Source organism: Phalacrocorax carbo, chromosome 2 (genome assembly GCF_963921805.1).
Source record: "Phalacrocorax carbo chromosome 2, bPhaCar2.1, whole genome shotgun sequence".
Classification (NCBI taxonomy): Eukaryota; Metazoa; Chordata; class Aves; order Suliformes; family Phalacrocoracidae; genus Phalacrocorax; species Phalacrocorax carbo.
The window spans coordinates 37,406,739-37,420,207 of record NC_087514.1 but is presented as its reverse complement, the minus strand read 5'-3'; the positions used below and the strand labels follow the sequence as shown (position 1 = coordinate 37,420,207).

The 13,469-nt window shown below is 40.1% G+C and overlaps 1 protein-coding gene across 4 annotated transcripts in view; it reads left to right on the top strand.

Moving 5' to 3' along the window:
* The window catches only part of SULF1 (sulfatase 1), a 103,039-nt gene that overhangs the window by 2,631 nt on the left and 86,939 nt on the right, over nt 1–13,469 (top strand). Inside the window, exon 3 of one of the 4 annotated variants that reach the window (XM_064442576.1) lies at nt 7,248–7,351. The exons of the other annotated variants lie outside the window; for them this stretch is intronic. The gene's annotated coding sequence lies outside the window, so the exon portion shown is untranslated. The remainder of the gene's footprint in view (nt 1–7,247; nt 7,352–13,469) is intronic. 4 annotated transcript variants of the gene reach the window in all.

The following is a 13,469-nucleotide window of genomic DNA, read 5'->3' as shown; positions in this document are numbered from 1 at the left end:
GATAGCTTTTCAATCCGAAATGTGCTACTTTTAACTTTCTATTTTTTAAGACATCCAGAAATTGTATGTTTTGTGGTTGTTGAATAATATCCTGTGAACAAAATGTAAGCCTTTCTTGAGCCTGGGAAAAGGAATATTTTATAAGCTTGAGTTATGTCAAGATAAAAGTGCACTTTTCCTGGAGGGAAAGATATACATTAAACAAAAAGTAGTGGTTTGGAATTTTCCTTTGTTTATGTGAACATGACAATTATGAAAACTTGAAGCTAATCTCACTGTATGCAGCTGGTCATGGTGAAGAAAAGCACTATGCGAGTCTTATGCGACTCTGCCAAAGCAATTCCAAAAGATCTGCACTAGTTACGTGCTTTCAAGGCCTGGCTGACTTTTAGGTGGAATTAGGAGGTCACAGTGAGTTGTGTGGTGATCTTGTGATGTGGGAATTATGGCATGAGGCTGAGTATCAAATCATATGTCTCAACTTAACAAATAAAAATATAAAGCCACATGACAGAGCACAGAGCAGGAAGCTTGAAATGCTCGGAGATTAATTTTTTCCCCACCTATATTATATTTTGTCACCTCATTTACATAAAATATTTCTGGTTAAACAATTTGCAAATGCATGTGATTTAATAACAGGTATATATGTGGCAGAGGTAAATTTCGATTTAAAATTAAGACGTTGCTAGCAATGAAAGACAGCTGGTATGCATCAAGTTTATTTCACGTGCGAGTCTTTGTATGGAATTTTGTTTGGAACTAGTTACTATTTGACATGTTAGCTCATAGTTTATTTTAATTACAGAATATTTAAATTACCAGATCTTCGGATAATTTTTTGTAACAATTAGAATGAATATAAGATTATTCAATCTCCTTTATCTTCCCTCCAGATGTGTGGCTGGATGTTGGCCTCATATAAAGCACATATTGTTTGCTTGCATACAGCATATCAGGATATCCAGGCTGTCCTATACCATTGGTCTAGTCATTATCTCCAGTTCCATCTTAATGTTCTCTCCCAACTTTATCTAAATTTTTCCTAGGTTTATCTATATTTTTCCTAGGTTGCTGTTAAAGAGGTTAACTAGAGTAGGGCCAAGAAAATGCCTGCCTTAGATTTCCACAGAAGTGGAAGTTATGAAATAGTATGATTTAGATGAGTGATCTTGCTTTTGTTGAAGAGAATGGATTGGATTATTGTTTGCAGTACCTTCCAGTTCTATTCAATGAAATGGCAAGCGATCATTTTAGTGATGTTCGCAGTCTACCAAAGGCAGGAAGCACAAATAATTTTATGAAGGACTTCATATTGGAAGGTTTCCAAGCAATTTTTGCAGATCTAAAGGTTCATATTTTAAAAAAAAGAAAATCTTGGACATTGTTTATCTAACCTGAAACTTTAGAGGTTCACTCTTCATTGACTACATCATCTACTGTTGTAGAGAGATTTCTTAAAAATTTATAAACATACCTTTTCTCTACAGATTTAGGGTCATGGTATCTCATACAATAAAACTATAACTGTGAAGTATGCATAAATGTAATTCATATTTGTCAGTATTAGGAATGCCTTCAGACTATTTATTATGAAATAAAGTGTTATCACTTGTGCCATGGTTAAAATAGTTGGAAAGTTCCAAGAAAAATGAAAAGGTGGCTTTTTGACCTGAAGCTTAAAAATCATGTCTCTTATGTATATAATCTATTAATGACACTCTCAGTGCAAAGACTTTCCTGGCACATTATCCACTGACATTCCAAAAGCCAACTTCAGTTAATTAAGTGAATACAACTTAACCCTTGGGGTCAGGATTTTTAGAAAAGTAGTTTCGTTATTGCACACACACGTATCCAAGTCCCAGTTCCAAACAGGCTTTTGGATCCCAGTTTATTTTTGGAAAGTGTAAGAGCTTGAAAAACCCATTTCACTTCATGTGAAATGAGCATGATCTTGAAACAAGAACCAGAGGGGCTTGCATTACAGCATTTCACTCCAGGTTACAGAGCTTAGGAGAGTGAATCTGCTTGAGGGATCTATAGGTCAAGAGTATTGGGCTGACCAGTGGTTTTTCCACTCAAGAAACCTGGTAGATGGTCAGATGGGTCTCACAGAATAACTTGGAAAATCCCCACAGGCAGTAGATTGTTAGGAGAGGCTGGGAAGCTGAGGAACAGAGACATACAGTGACAAGTAACATTTTTTTACAGTTCGCTATATCACCCTTCACTTCACTGTATGCACAATGAAGGCACAGCCACTGGTCTGTCAGCAGAAGGTGTTGCTGAGTGTCCTGCTAGAAGGTGTACAGCAAAACTACAATCTTCTTGTAGGATTCCTCTTTCTGTGCTGTGATATTTCATTTTTATTAGTTGTCTACATGGGACGCAGCCAAGCCATGTTGAATCTGTAGCCAGACAGACTTTCTCTAGCCAGGATCTTGTCAAGTGTTTTCATCTCCTTGTCTAGAGGCCTTTTTTTTCTCTCCTGCTAAAAGGTCACAAGGAAATACCTACCAAAAATAGGGAAGTCCCATGGGAAAAATCCTCTAACAGAGAGGTAGATCTCTGTGTTGCATATGCATACACGTTCCAACACGCACCCACACAAAGATTATGTGCTAAGAAGCATGCGCTAAACTATTTGCTTCTGCATCCCTCCCAAGTGATCTCTGCCATCAGTGACCTTAGTTCTATCTCATTAGTATATTACACTTTTGGAAACAAAACTGAATCATTCTCAACTCTTTTTTTCCTCTCAAGCTGTCAAGTTTCTGGGTTTGGAAAAGAGGATTATGTAGAAGGGGATTATTAGCTGAAAGATAAGGGGTTTTCCCCCTAAATGCATTAGGGTAAATAGCTTTTAACTACAATAGATACAGCTGACAGAATGAGATATTCCAGGGAGACATGACTTTGCCACTTCATTTCCTCTCCATTTTGTGACTATCTTGCCCACAGCACATTTCTGATTGGACCTGGTAAATGAGTGCCCTTTCCTTTTAGTTTTCTCTTCCATCACCCTCTCACACATAAACCTTTTCTATGTTTTCCTATATACAGCATTGATTAAGATCCAGGGCAAGGTTTTCTACAGCCTGTCAATAGAATAGAAAGCCTGTGATCATGGAGTTTTCCCTTTAGAAGTTGTGAAAGTGAAGAGTCTGGGATCCACTTTTAATGTATCTGTAACCTACCATGTCACTTACATGAAGCAACAGGCACTTGTTTGCCTTTGTGGCCGTTCACCCCTATTAAATTAGTTCACACCAGTAGAGCTCCAAAGAGGAAGTATGAGGTTTTTCACCTTCGTTTCCTCCTGCTACTTAGTGGAATGGGTTCTCAGCTGCTGATTAGGTTGCTTCATTGGTTTTCTTACCAGTGTGTTCCTCCGCATTGCATGCCTTAATGAGGAACCAGCAGTCAGCAGTTCAGTGGGCAGTGTGCTGAGAGTATGCTCAGGTAAAGAGAGATGGGCAAGAAAAATTAATCCAAAAATCTTCCTTCCCAGCCTGCACCAAACTGAAAGCAGGAACGCTTGTATAAATGTATTCTTAATATTTCAAGATTAAGCTTTCAAAATGCCAGTCTCTGGAAGTATTTATGAACCTTTTCCCACATTTAGGTGGTATTTTTTCCTGTAAGAGCCAAGTCACTTCCTTTCTATCCAGTATCGGTCATGTTACTGTGCCTTAGTGGAGAATTGGTGCTATGCAAGGGCATCAAAATAAGACGTGCATAGTCTGATAAAAATGCTTCTAACATTTCATGTAAAGAATGTTTTTGAAGTGGGTTTTGTAAAAGGGTTGTATGTGTCATAATTTCCTTTACCCCTTCCAAATATTTCCATTCAAATGGATGTTTAAGGAGAATGGAGATTTTTTTCAGCCACACACTTCTACTGCCAGTAACTTGATCCAGAACTATCTAACTGTTTTTCTTGCAAAAATGCAAAATATCTTTATTAGGAAGTAGAGCTATAGTATCATTAAGATTGTAATGATATAGTCAGGGAATAGAAAAACAGAATACTAGAAAGAAAATTTTTTTCTGGCTTTATGTATTAAGACCAGAATGACAAAAGAAAACAGCTAAAGCAAAAACATACAAACAGAACTGCCTAATGTGACATCAGTGGTAAGATACAGTAATATTAAAACTGTAAATGCTTTTTGAGTGAAGTATACAGATAAGATTAATATTTCTTCACAGAGGACTTTTTTTGGTCATCTAGAAAAAAAATGACAAATGTGCAACTGTTTAAATCTACTTGCAGTGAGAAAAGCACTTGGCCATGTTTTTATACATGTATATGTGCTATTGACATAGCAATGAAGCAACTTACTGACTCAGGGCCAAGAAATACTAATGGGAAAACTGTCCCGCATTTGTTGTTGCCTTGCAGATTTACAGATCTAAGACAACATTTCTTTGCTCATTGTTGCCTCTAGTTCTAATCCTTACCGCCTCCTCAATCTGTTCCCAAAAAGAAGAAGAAGATGCCCTGTTATCTGTGTCACGTGAAGGCCTGGTAGGTTTTGGTCTTGACAAGCAACCAGATTATGTACTAGTGAAGGGCAGGCTCTCACCTAAAGAAGTGTTGAGAGTGAGGATATTAATTCTGAGGAATATTTTGACCATGCTTTACACTTTATTCCTCATGTGGAAGGAAAATGCATGGTTTTCCAGCCTGTTTTGCTGTTCTTAATATATAGGAGTATGTACAAACGAGAGATGAGGTGTACATGAAAGATTCTCTAAGTCGTCGCCCTCTTCTCAGCTCCTTTGGTGTTACACTGCAGTGAGAAAAGTGGTGCACTAGTTAGTTGATTAGCCTGGTAGAGGAATTTAGTCTCACCTCCTTGCTCCAGTCAAGACTTCCCATATGACTGCACTACAGTCAGCACTACAGGGAAAACATTTCTTCACCATCTCACAGGAGAGCTGCGGAAACAGATACATTTAAGATTACGGAGTGCTTGGATAATGCAGTAATGGGATGCTCACAAATGCCATCGAGAAATCCCAGGCTTCTCGGCTCAGCAGCTGTGTATCACACAGTGGGCGTGTTTATCTCTAGGAACTGATCCTGGAACCTGCAGGCCACACTGGTTCCCACTGCAGGCGTTCTCAGACCCCTCCATGATCAGGTCCAGAGCTTCTATGGGATTTTGAAATCCTGTGAGATGTAAATTAAGATGACTAAGGCAATAAAATATAACCACTGATTAACAAAGCAGGTCTTCATAGCCATTAATTCTATATTTATAAATAGCCAGAGACATGACTGAGTGACGATGTTCAACCATGCAACTAATTGAAAGCAAATAAGATATGGTGACACAGTAATTGTAACTGAAATGAAAACATTCTTCACCAACATTTTTAGATTCTTATACACACATTAACTTTTTCTTTTAGGTAGGAGGCTTTCCCCACAACTTCTCATAGTTTAAATAGTACCAAATTAAACCATCATGTACACCATGTGTTCCTGAATATTTAAAACTATGCGTAACTATTGAAATCATCCAGAATAGCATAAAACAACAAAAGAATACAGTAGTTCTATGGAAACTTGGACTTCGAATTTAGGTTGTGATTTAGACAAATTTTTAAATATCCTGATATAGAATCCCGTATTCTTTGATGCCATGGAAGTGATGAACTGTGTGTGCAGGGCCTCCTGCTTAGGTTACACTTAATATTCTAGTAGGATTATATTCAGTGATGCCCAGAACAAACATAGTGGATAGCCTTTACACCTCAAGATAATCAGCTAGATCATGATGAATTTTTAACCTTATGAAAGAAGAAAAGTATTCTGAGAATATTTTGGGGTGGTAGTGGTGATTTTTATATTTTTCCCATTATTTCCTCTCTAGTCACTACCGAGTACTGTTGTACCACCTTCTGAATGCATGGTCTGATTCTCAGGTGCACCAAAATTTTCTTCTGGGTCTCTGCTGAGAGACTTTTCTCCCAGTCTGAATATTGTACCACACACACAACACTGGCTGGGATAAAAAATAGAGGTGATACAGAGGTGAAGGTGAAGCTTGATGCTGAAATACAACAGCAACAAAGATTTAACTATTAACTCAAAGGATATCAACTGGAATAGGTGAGACAGAGATGCTTATAGGTGGAAAAAAAAAAGGTGAGGAGAGAGAGCTGAGCGGATCTGTCCCATTCCAGAAATATTTCAAAGGTAGAGCTCTTCTATTTGGGCTTTCAGACTTCTGAAAAATTTACGGTGATTTTTCTTAATGTGCATCTCTCATAAGACCAGTATCATGAGGTTCCCATGTCTTCTGTGATTCATGATGGTTACAGTGAATGCATTAAAGTTATACAGCTTCTGCTTTCTAGCAAGCAATTTAACAATATAACATATATTATAAATCACTAGTAATAGAGGTCTATAGGCTACATTAGAGATATTCGTTTAGCAAAAATTTGCTGGCTACAAACTTTAGGTGCCCTGTATAGTGCTACTCACTAGAATATTTCCATCATAACGTCTGAAGAAGCCATTTACCTCTGGAGGACTTGCCCCACTGTATCTGACAGGAATGTAATTAACTATTGAGTTAATACACAAGGTGACATAAAAAGGACCTGTTTACTTTTTTAACATTATTGGCTGGAAAGAGATAGCAGGGGGAAAAAAAAAGACCACTTTTCTTCTTTTTTTGCTGTTGGATTGGTTCTGAAGTTTGTTTTTCACTAAGCAAATATTGCTGAATAAGAAGGTGTCACTTTGCAAGCTGAATCTTCAGTGCAGGACAACAGTTTATGTGCATTCGTGATCAGTACGTTGAATAGCAACAAAATGCTTCCATAGATCAGAGTTTATAAATACAAACTTGAAATGTCTGTGCCTTCTATCTAAATAACAATAGAAAAGATTTCCGGGTTTTGTGTTTCACTGATTTTTTTTTCTTTTTGCAGACTTATGGCTTTTCTATAAGTATAAATAAAGAAATACATTTTCAAGTAGCACTGTTACTTCACTATATGAAGAAAATAAGAGGGATCATTTCACCCATCACTGAAGTGCAGCCTGTTCAGAGATGTAGAATTTTATTGGTGCTAGCAAACTGAACAAGGGTTTAGTAAGGAGTAGAATATGTGCTGTTAAAACAGCAGAGAAAAAGTAAGGATAGAATGCAGCTACTTAATTAAAATACTTTGCATATGTCTTAGAGATGTTTATTTTAAATAATGTGTATTTTCTTTAGCTATGTGAACTCAAATGCCGTTTCTATAAAGGGAGGTGTTTGACCTACTTCACGCTGTAAAAGAAGATTTGTGATTCTCCTAAGTCTGCATGCCCTAGATTAATGTTAGTGTCAAACTGATTCTACGTTAAGCTCATTTAATGTACCTCTGGGCTATAAGATGTTACTTTGCCGGCAGCAAAGGTCACATGTTTTCAGGTATTGACAGTGCAAGTAATGACAAGTTGTTTCTGTGTTTGAGTGGATCAGGGTCTTTTTAGCATTCATTCAATGAATTTGGCAAACTGTAGCCTCTGCCCAAGAGGGCTCTGTGCCTTTGAACCTTCAGCAAAGGGAATTATTAAACCTCCAGCTCTGAAATCTATAGCTTCATTTAGTTCATGAAGGAATCCCTTTAGCTAAATAGCAAACAATTCTAAAGCTGACTTTACCTAGGTAGCAATTTTTTTCTAGATCATAAAAAGAAACAAAAAGAATGATTTATATATTTATTGTTTTTTTAAACTCCTTTTTTTTGTTTGAAAATATTTAGGTACGGTAGGTCAAACTAGCCTTACAAGTGCAGTTATAAAAAACAGTGGTCTCTGTGAAACGTCGCAAGGATTGGTCCTAAGGAAGGAAGACTGATCAAATAACTGAAACTCAGGAGCAGAGCTAACGTTCCAGGCCCCTTCCTGGGTTGTTGAGTGACATAAGCAAGCTGTGTGACAATACCAAGATTTACACAATGTTGTGAGTCATCTTGAACAGGTAATCAGAAAATGCATTAAGCTGCTCGGATGGGAGCCTGACATTTCCCAAACATTCACAGACCATACATGGCTGCTCCTGTATATTTTAGTGGCAAAAAACATGTGGAAAAAAGTTCTGTTCCCTGAGGCAAAAGGCAACAAAGTGAGTTAATGTTATGATGCCCTAGGAATAGAATTTGCTAAGTATTATTAGACACCTACAATTTGTGTGGCAGATTTTTTTTCTCCTAGGCTGGGATCTGAGCAAAGGGAAATGGAAACAGCTTATAAGGGGTGGCAAAGGGATGGAAACCCTAGATATCTGTCTCGCACAAATGCAGAAACCTACGTCAGGGCTACAGTCAGGCTTCTCTGGGAAACAGATACTTGGAGCCTGAAATAATGCCCTCAGTCTCAGTGCTTGCTCGTAGACTGTTTATACATTATCCCAAAATTGTCATTTGATGAAGAGCAGAAAGGTCTTAAGAATGCCAGCACTCTGTCCCCACACCAAGTGATCTAACCTGCAGAACCAAGCCCCCCTCCTCCTTCTGCCCAGCATACGGATCTTGCCTGGAGCAGCTTTCCCAGGGGAGCTATACTGAACCTTTTGTCACCACTGCCTGGTGACTGAAGAACTCTCCTAGGTCTGGAGCTCCAGAGGTCGTCAGGAGGAGGAGGGCTTGAATCTCAGACTTCCAGTTTCCTAGTGGATCCCCAAAATCCCCTGAATTGTCCATGATCAATGTGTGCCTCACAAATTGGGCACCTTTGGAGACTTATGCTGTTTTGCATCTCCCAAACAGCTTTAGCTAAAAGGCAGGATCTTAGGCAATTAGTGCAACAAAGACAGGGTGACAACTGAACAGACCCAGAAGCCTGGCATTAGGTCTCCAAGGAACCTTAGGTATCTTAAGCTGTGCAGCACGATAGATATGGATTATTTTAATTGCTCTTCTGAAGTTAAGCTCCTAAATTTCCCTGAAAGTGCACTGATGTGATTTGTTGTATGCTTGCTGAAAAGCACATTGATTCATGCTATAGTGACCCAAGTCTTTTTAGAGATTGTTCATTTCTTCGCATATGTGTCACAGTTCCCAGAGGTGTTCATGCAGGGGTTTAACTGAACCTGATTAGCTTAATCAGCACTGACTTGTGCACGGACATGCCTTTCTCACATCTCTGCCATTTGTTTCACTGCCTCCCTTCTCCCTTTTCTCTCATCACATTTTTTCTTATTAAAGTTTCCCTAACTTTAGACACTTCCCTGAACCTTTTTTTTTTTATTATTCTCTTCCCAGTTGCCTTTTTATCTTTGTAGAAAGCTGTGGAAGATGTAAACATGGCAGATGGAGGATGACACTAAATATGATCTGATAATGCTATATAGTTTGCCTCCAAGCTCTTCACAGCAAGATTTGGGATCTGGACATCTTCCTTAGCTTGCTTTGCACAGCAGAGCAGAGGAAGGAGAACAGCGCACTGTCGAGTATGATGGCATATGAGGCTTCAGGAGAAAGTAAAAAAGCATTAAAGGGCAAAATTGTGCCAGAATTTCCCTCACAGTAGCACTGGGTACTCAGGCACAACTTCACTAAAGCATAATGAAAAGCAGTAAGTGAATATTTTTAGTGTTGCAAGTGAAGGCTTATGTCAGTGTCACTCTTCCAAAGGCAACAGTATTATATTGGCTTATACTGTTAAAATTCAGGATTACAATTGATGCTTCTGAACACAAGTCTATAATTTTCCTCCTAACTGCAGATTATAGGACAGTAATATGCTTTGTCTACCCTTATGAGAAAATAAGTGTACTGAATTTTAGATGTGTGTATAAGGAAAATAATGCATATATCTGTGTGTGTGCCTGTAGGTAGACATAGATAAAGATATTGATATAATCTCTAGCCTTGTTTTGCTGTGGTGATCATTGACTCCCCAGACACAAGCTGAGATATCATGAAAATTTAAGAAACCCTCCCCAGTGTGACTCTTTCATCCTCTTCCTCTCTCTGTATACCTTTTGTAGTTGTACAATAGTTGTACCTTTAAGTACAACTTGAAGGAGCATCTCTAGGGAGATTTTAGTCCATATATGTATAGTAGGCTGATAATATCCTAAAACTCTTTCAAATGTATGCTTTTCAATATATTTGCAGTAAAAGGGGCTAGGCAATAGCTCAGAAATTATACCAATTACCTGGTCTACTGGGTGGGATTCAGACACCTAGATGTAGGTGTTAGTGTGTGAATATCTGGTCTCCCATTACAGGCAATAGCATTTGCATCAATACAGCTAGTGGGGCTTGGAGAGCTGTACCTGGACAGCCAAATAGTTTCCACGTGTCCCTAACTGTACAGACTAGATTCCCCTCTGACTGTTGTGGGAGCTTAGACACCTACATCACTTACTGACATTTTGAGAAGGAAACCTAAAGACTAGAACATGGAGGTGAATCCTACCCAGTGTAATTATTTAAGTAGATGCAGATGTATGTGTGAAGTAAAGACAGTGATTGGATTAAAACTGCTGTCATTTTTAACTTGAATAAATTCCAGCCTATTATGTTATGTGGCCCTCAGGAGTAATTAAAATCCAGTATATGCCTAACTTACTTTTATGTGCATTTACCTATTACAAAAGGGGTATATGTGCCTGTATTCATGAGGCAAGTAACTCACAGAATCACACAGAATCACAGAATCACAGGTTGGAAAGGACCTCAGGGATCATCTAGTCCAACCTTTCTGGGAAGAGCACAGTCTAGACAAGATGGCCCAGCACCCTGTCCAGACGACTCTTAAAGGTGTCCAACGTGGCCAAGTCAACCCCTTCCCTGGGGGGATTATTCCAATGGTTGACTGTCCTCACTTTGAAAAATTTCCCTCATGTCCAATCAGAATGTCCCCAAGAGCAATTTGTGTCCATTCCCCCTTGTCCTCTCCATGTGACTCCATGTAAAAAGGGAGTCTCCATCTTCTTTGTAGCTACCCCTTAAGTACTGGTACATGGCGATGAGATCCCCTCTAAGACTCCTTTTCTCAAGGCTGAACAAACCTGGTTCTCCCAGCCTACCCTCATATGGCAGGCTTCCCAGTCCTTTGATCATCATGGTGGCCCTTCTCTAGACCTCTTCCAGCTTGTCCACATCCTTTTTGTGTAGCGGGGACCAGAACTGTACACAGTACTCCAGGTGTGGCCTGACAAGCGCTGAGTAGAGCGGGATAATGACTTCTTTATCTCTGCTGGCGATGACCTTTTTGATGCAACCCAGCGTCCTGTTGGCCTTCTTGGCCACAGCAGCACACTGTTCGCTCATGTTGAGCTTTCTGTCCACCAGGACCCCCAGCTCCCTTTCCACAGAGCTGCTCTCCAGCCAGGTGCATCCCAGTCTGTGCTGCACTTCCGGATTATGTTTTCCCAGGTGCATGACCTTACACTTCTCCTTGTTGAGTTTCATAAGGTTCTTGCTGGCCCACTCCTCCAGCCTATCCAGATCTTCCTGCAGAGCAGCTCACCCTTCTGGAGTGTCTATTTCCCCACTCAACTTGGTGTCATCTGCAAACTTCATCAGGCTACACTTGATGCCGTTATCCAGATCACTTATAAAGATGTTGAATAACATTGGGCCCAATATCAATCCTTGGGGGACTCCACTAGTGACAGGTTGCCACTTGGAAAAGGAGCTATTTATCACCACCCTTTGGGTGTGGCCTGTCAGCCAGTTCCCCACCCACTGCATAGACCACTTCTCTAGGCCATAACGCATCAATTTCTCCAGGAGGAGGCCGGGGGGACCTTATCAAAGGCCTTGAAGAAGTGTAGGTAGGCAATGTCAACTGCCCTCCCCATGTCAACCAGGCAAGTCACTTTGTTGTAGAAGGCCACCAGGTTTGTCAAGCACAATCTGCCTTTAGTGAAGCCATGTTGGCTTTTCCCAAACACGTGCTTCATTTGACTTGTGATGGCCCCCGGGAGGATTTGTTCCATAACTTTCCCAGGGATTGAAGTAAGTCTGATGGGCCTATAGTTACCCAGATCCTCCCTCAATACTTTCTTGTAGATAGGGGTAACATTTCCCTTCCTCCAGTACTCTGGGACATCCCCCGTTCTCCATGACTTCTCGAAGATTATGGAGAGTAGCCTTTCAATGATGTCAGCCAGCTCTCTCAACACCCTCGGGTGGATGGCGTCAGGGCCCATCAATTTGTAGGGATCAAGCTCCTGTAACAATTCATGTACTACCTCTTCCTTCACTGATGGTGGGTTGGCGTTTGGATCAACCGGCAATTTAGTTTCCAAAGCCTGGGACCCAGCAGTGCTGGTAAAGACAGAGGTGAAGAAAGTGTTGAGGACACTTGTGAGTATCTTCCTCATGATTAAGATATTCAGTGTACTCAGTAAGCATTTAGTAATATTAACTCCCATTAAGCATTACATAAGTCAATTATACTTATTTATTTCCAATGAAAAATATTAAAACCAGAAGCTAGAGAGCTAGCCCTGTAGTGTCTGAGCAATTCCAAATAATGATTAGTACCATAAAGTAAGAGCACTTATCACCTTCAGAAGTAGTTTAGCAACAAGCAGGGTGGAGTCCTCAGGGACACGTTCATACCTCAAGGGAGGATCAGCCTAAGTCCTAAGAAGCACTGACAAGTCATCAAAACAGACCTGAAGTGATTCGTCGATTTTTGTGCTTGATCCTGTGCATGAAGGTGAATCTGACTATAAGTATGAAATTCCTTCCTTTAAATAGTAAGATTCAGTCTTGTTTTTCTGTGCAAAACAAGTTGCTGACAGACTAGAAAGAAAGAAGGGTTTGAATTTCTTTTAGACTCAGAGCTCTTAAGTTCTTCTGTCTCAGCACTGCCTCACTAGATATGTTGGTTGTCCACCCATTCAGAAGCAGGATACAGTCAGCACTTGATTATCCATGTGCTGCAGATTATTCATGGCACAGATATTAGCTGAAGCTCAGAGCCACATGAATGTGGCTACACTGCTTCCAGGAGCATCTCAACTCCATAATCAGTACAGCTGCTTTTGCATTACACAGAGCTGGAGTTAATAAGCCCATATGAATCTTATCTGGCTCCATGGCAAGTTATTTCCCTGGGAAACTCAGAGGCTCTTGATGGTGTCAACCTGTGTCCAGCTGGGCTTTATTAATTTGGGCTCAGTGCTGCTCTGCCAAGCCCACAGTGGAGCTGGAATTGATGGCAACCCTGAGGCTGGCAGGTGACAAAGGGTGGGGGGGAGTGAAGCAGTTGCTTCTGCACCATGGTCTATTTTTCCAGAAAAGGAGTTTGCGATGTATTAGTGGAGGCATAGTGCTGCAAGGTTTCAGACAGTTTGTTCGGATTCTTTTTAAATTTTAATTAATGTGTCTTTCTGAAGTGCCAGGAGGAGGTGAACAGACCCGTGTTCAGTCAGAGCAGTCCATGTGTTCCAAAACCCACTCTGCATATCTATAGATTGAAGGGGTTT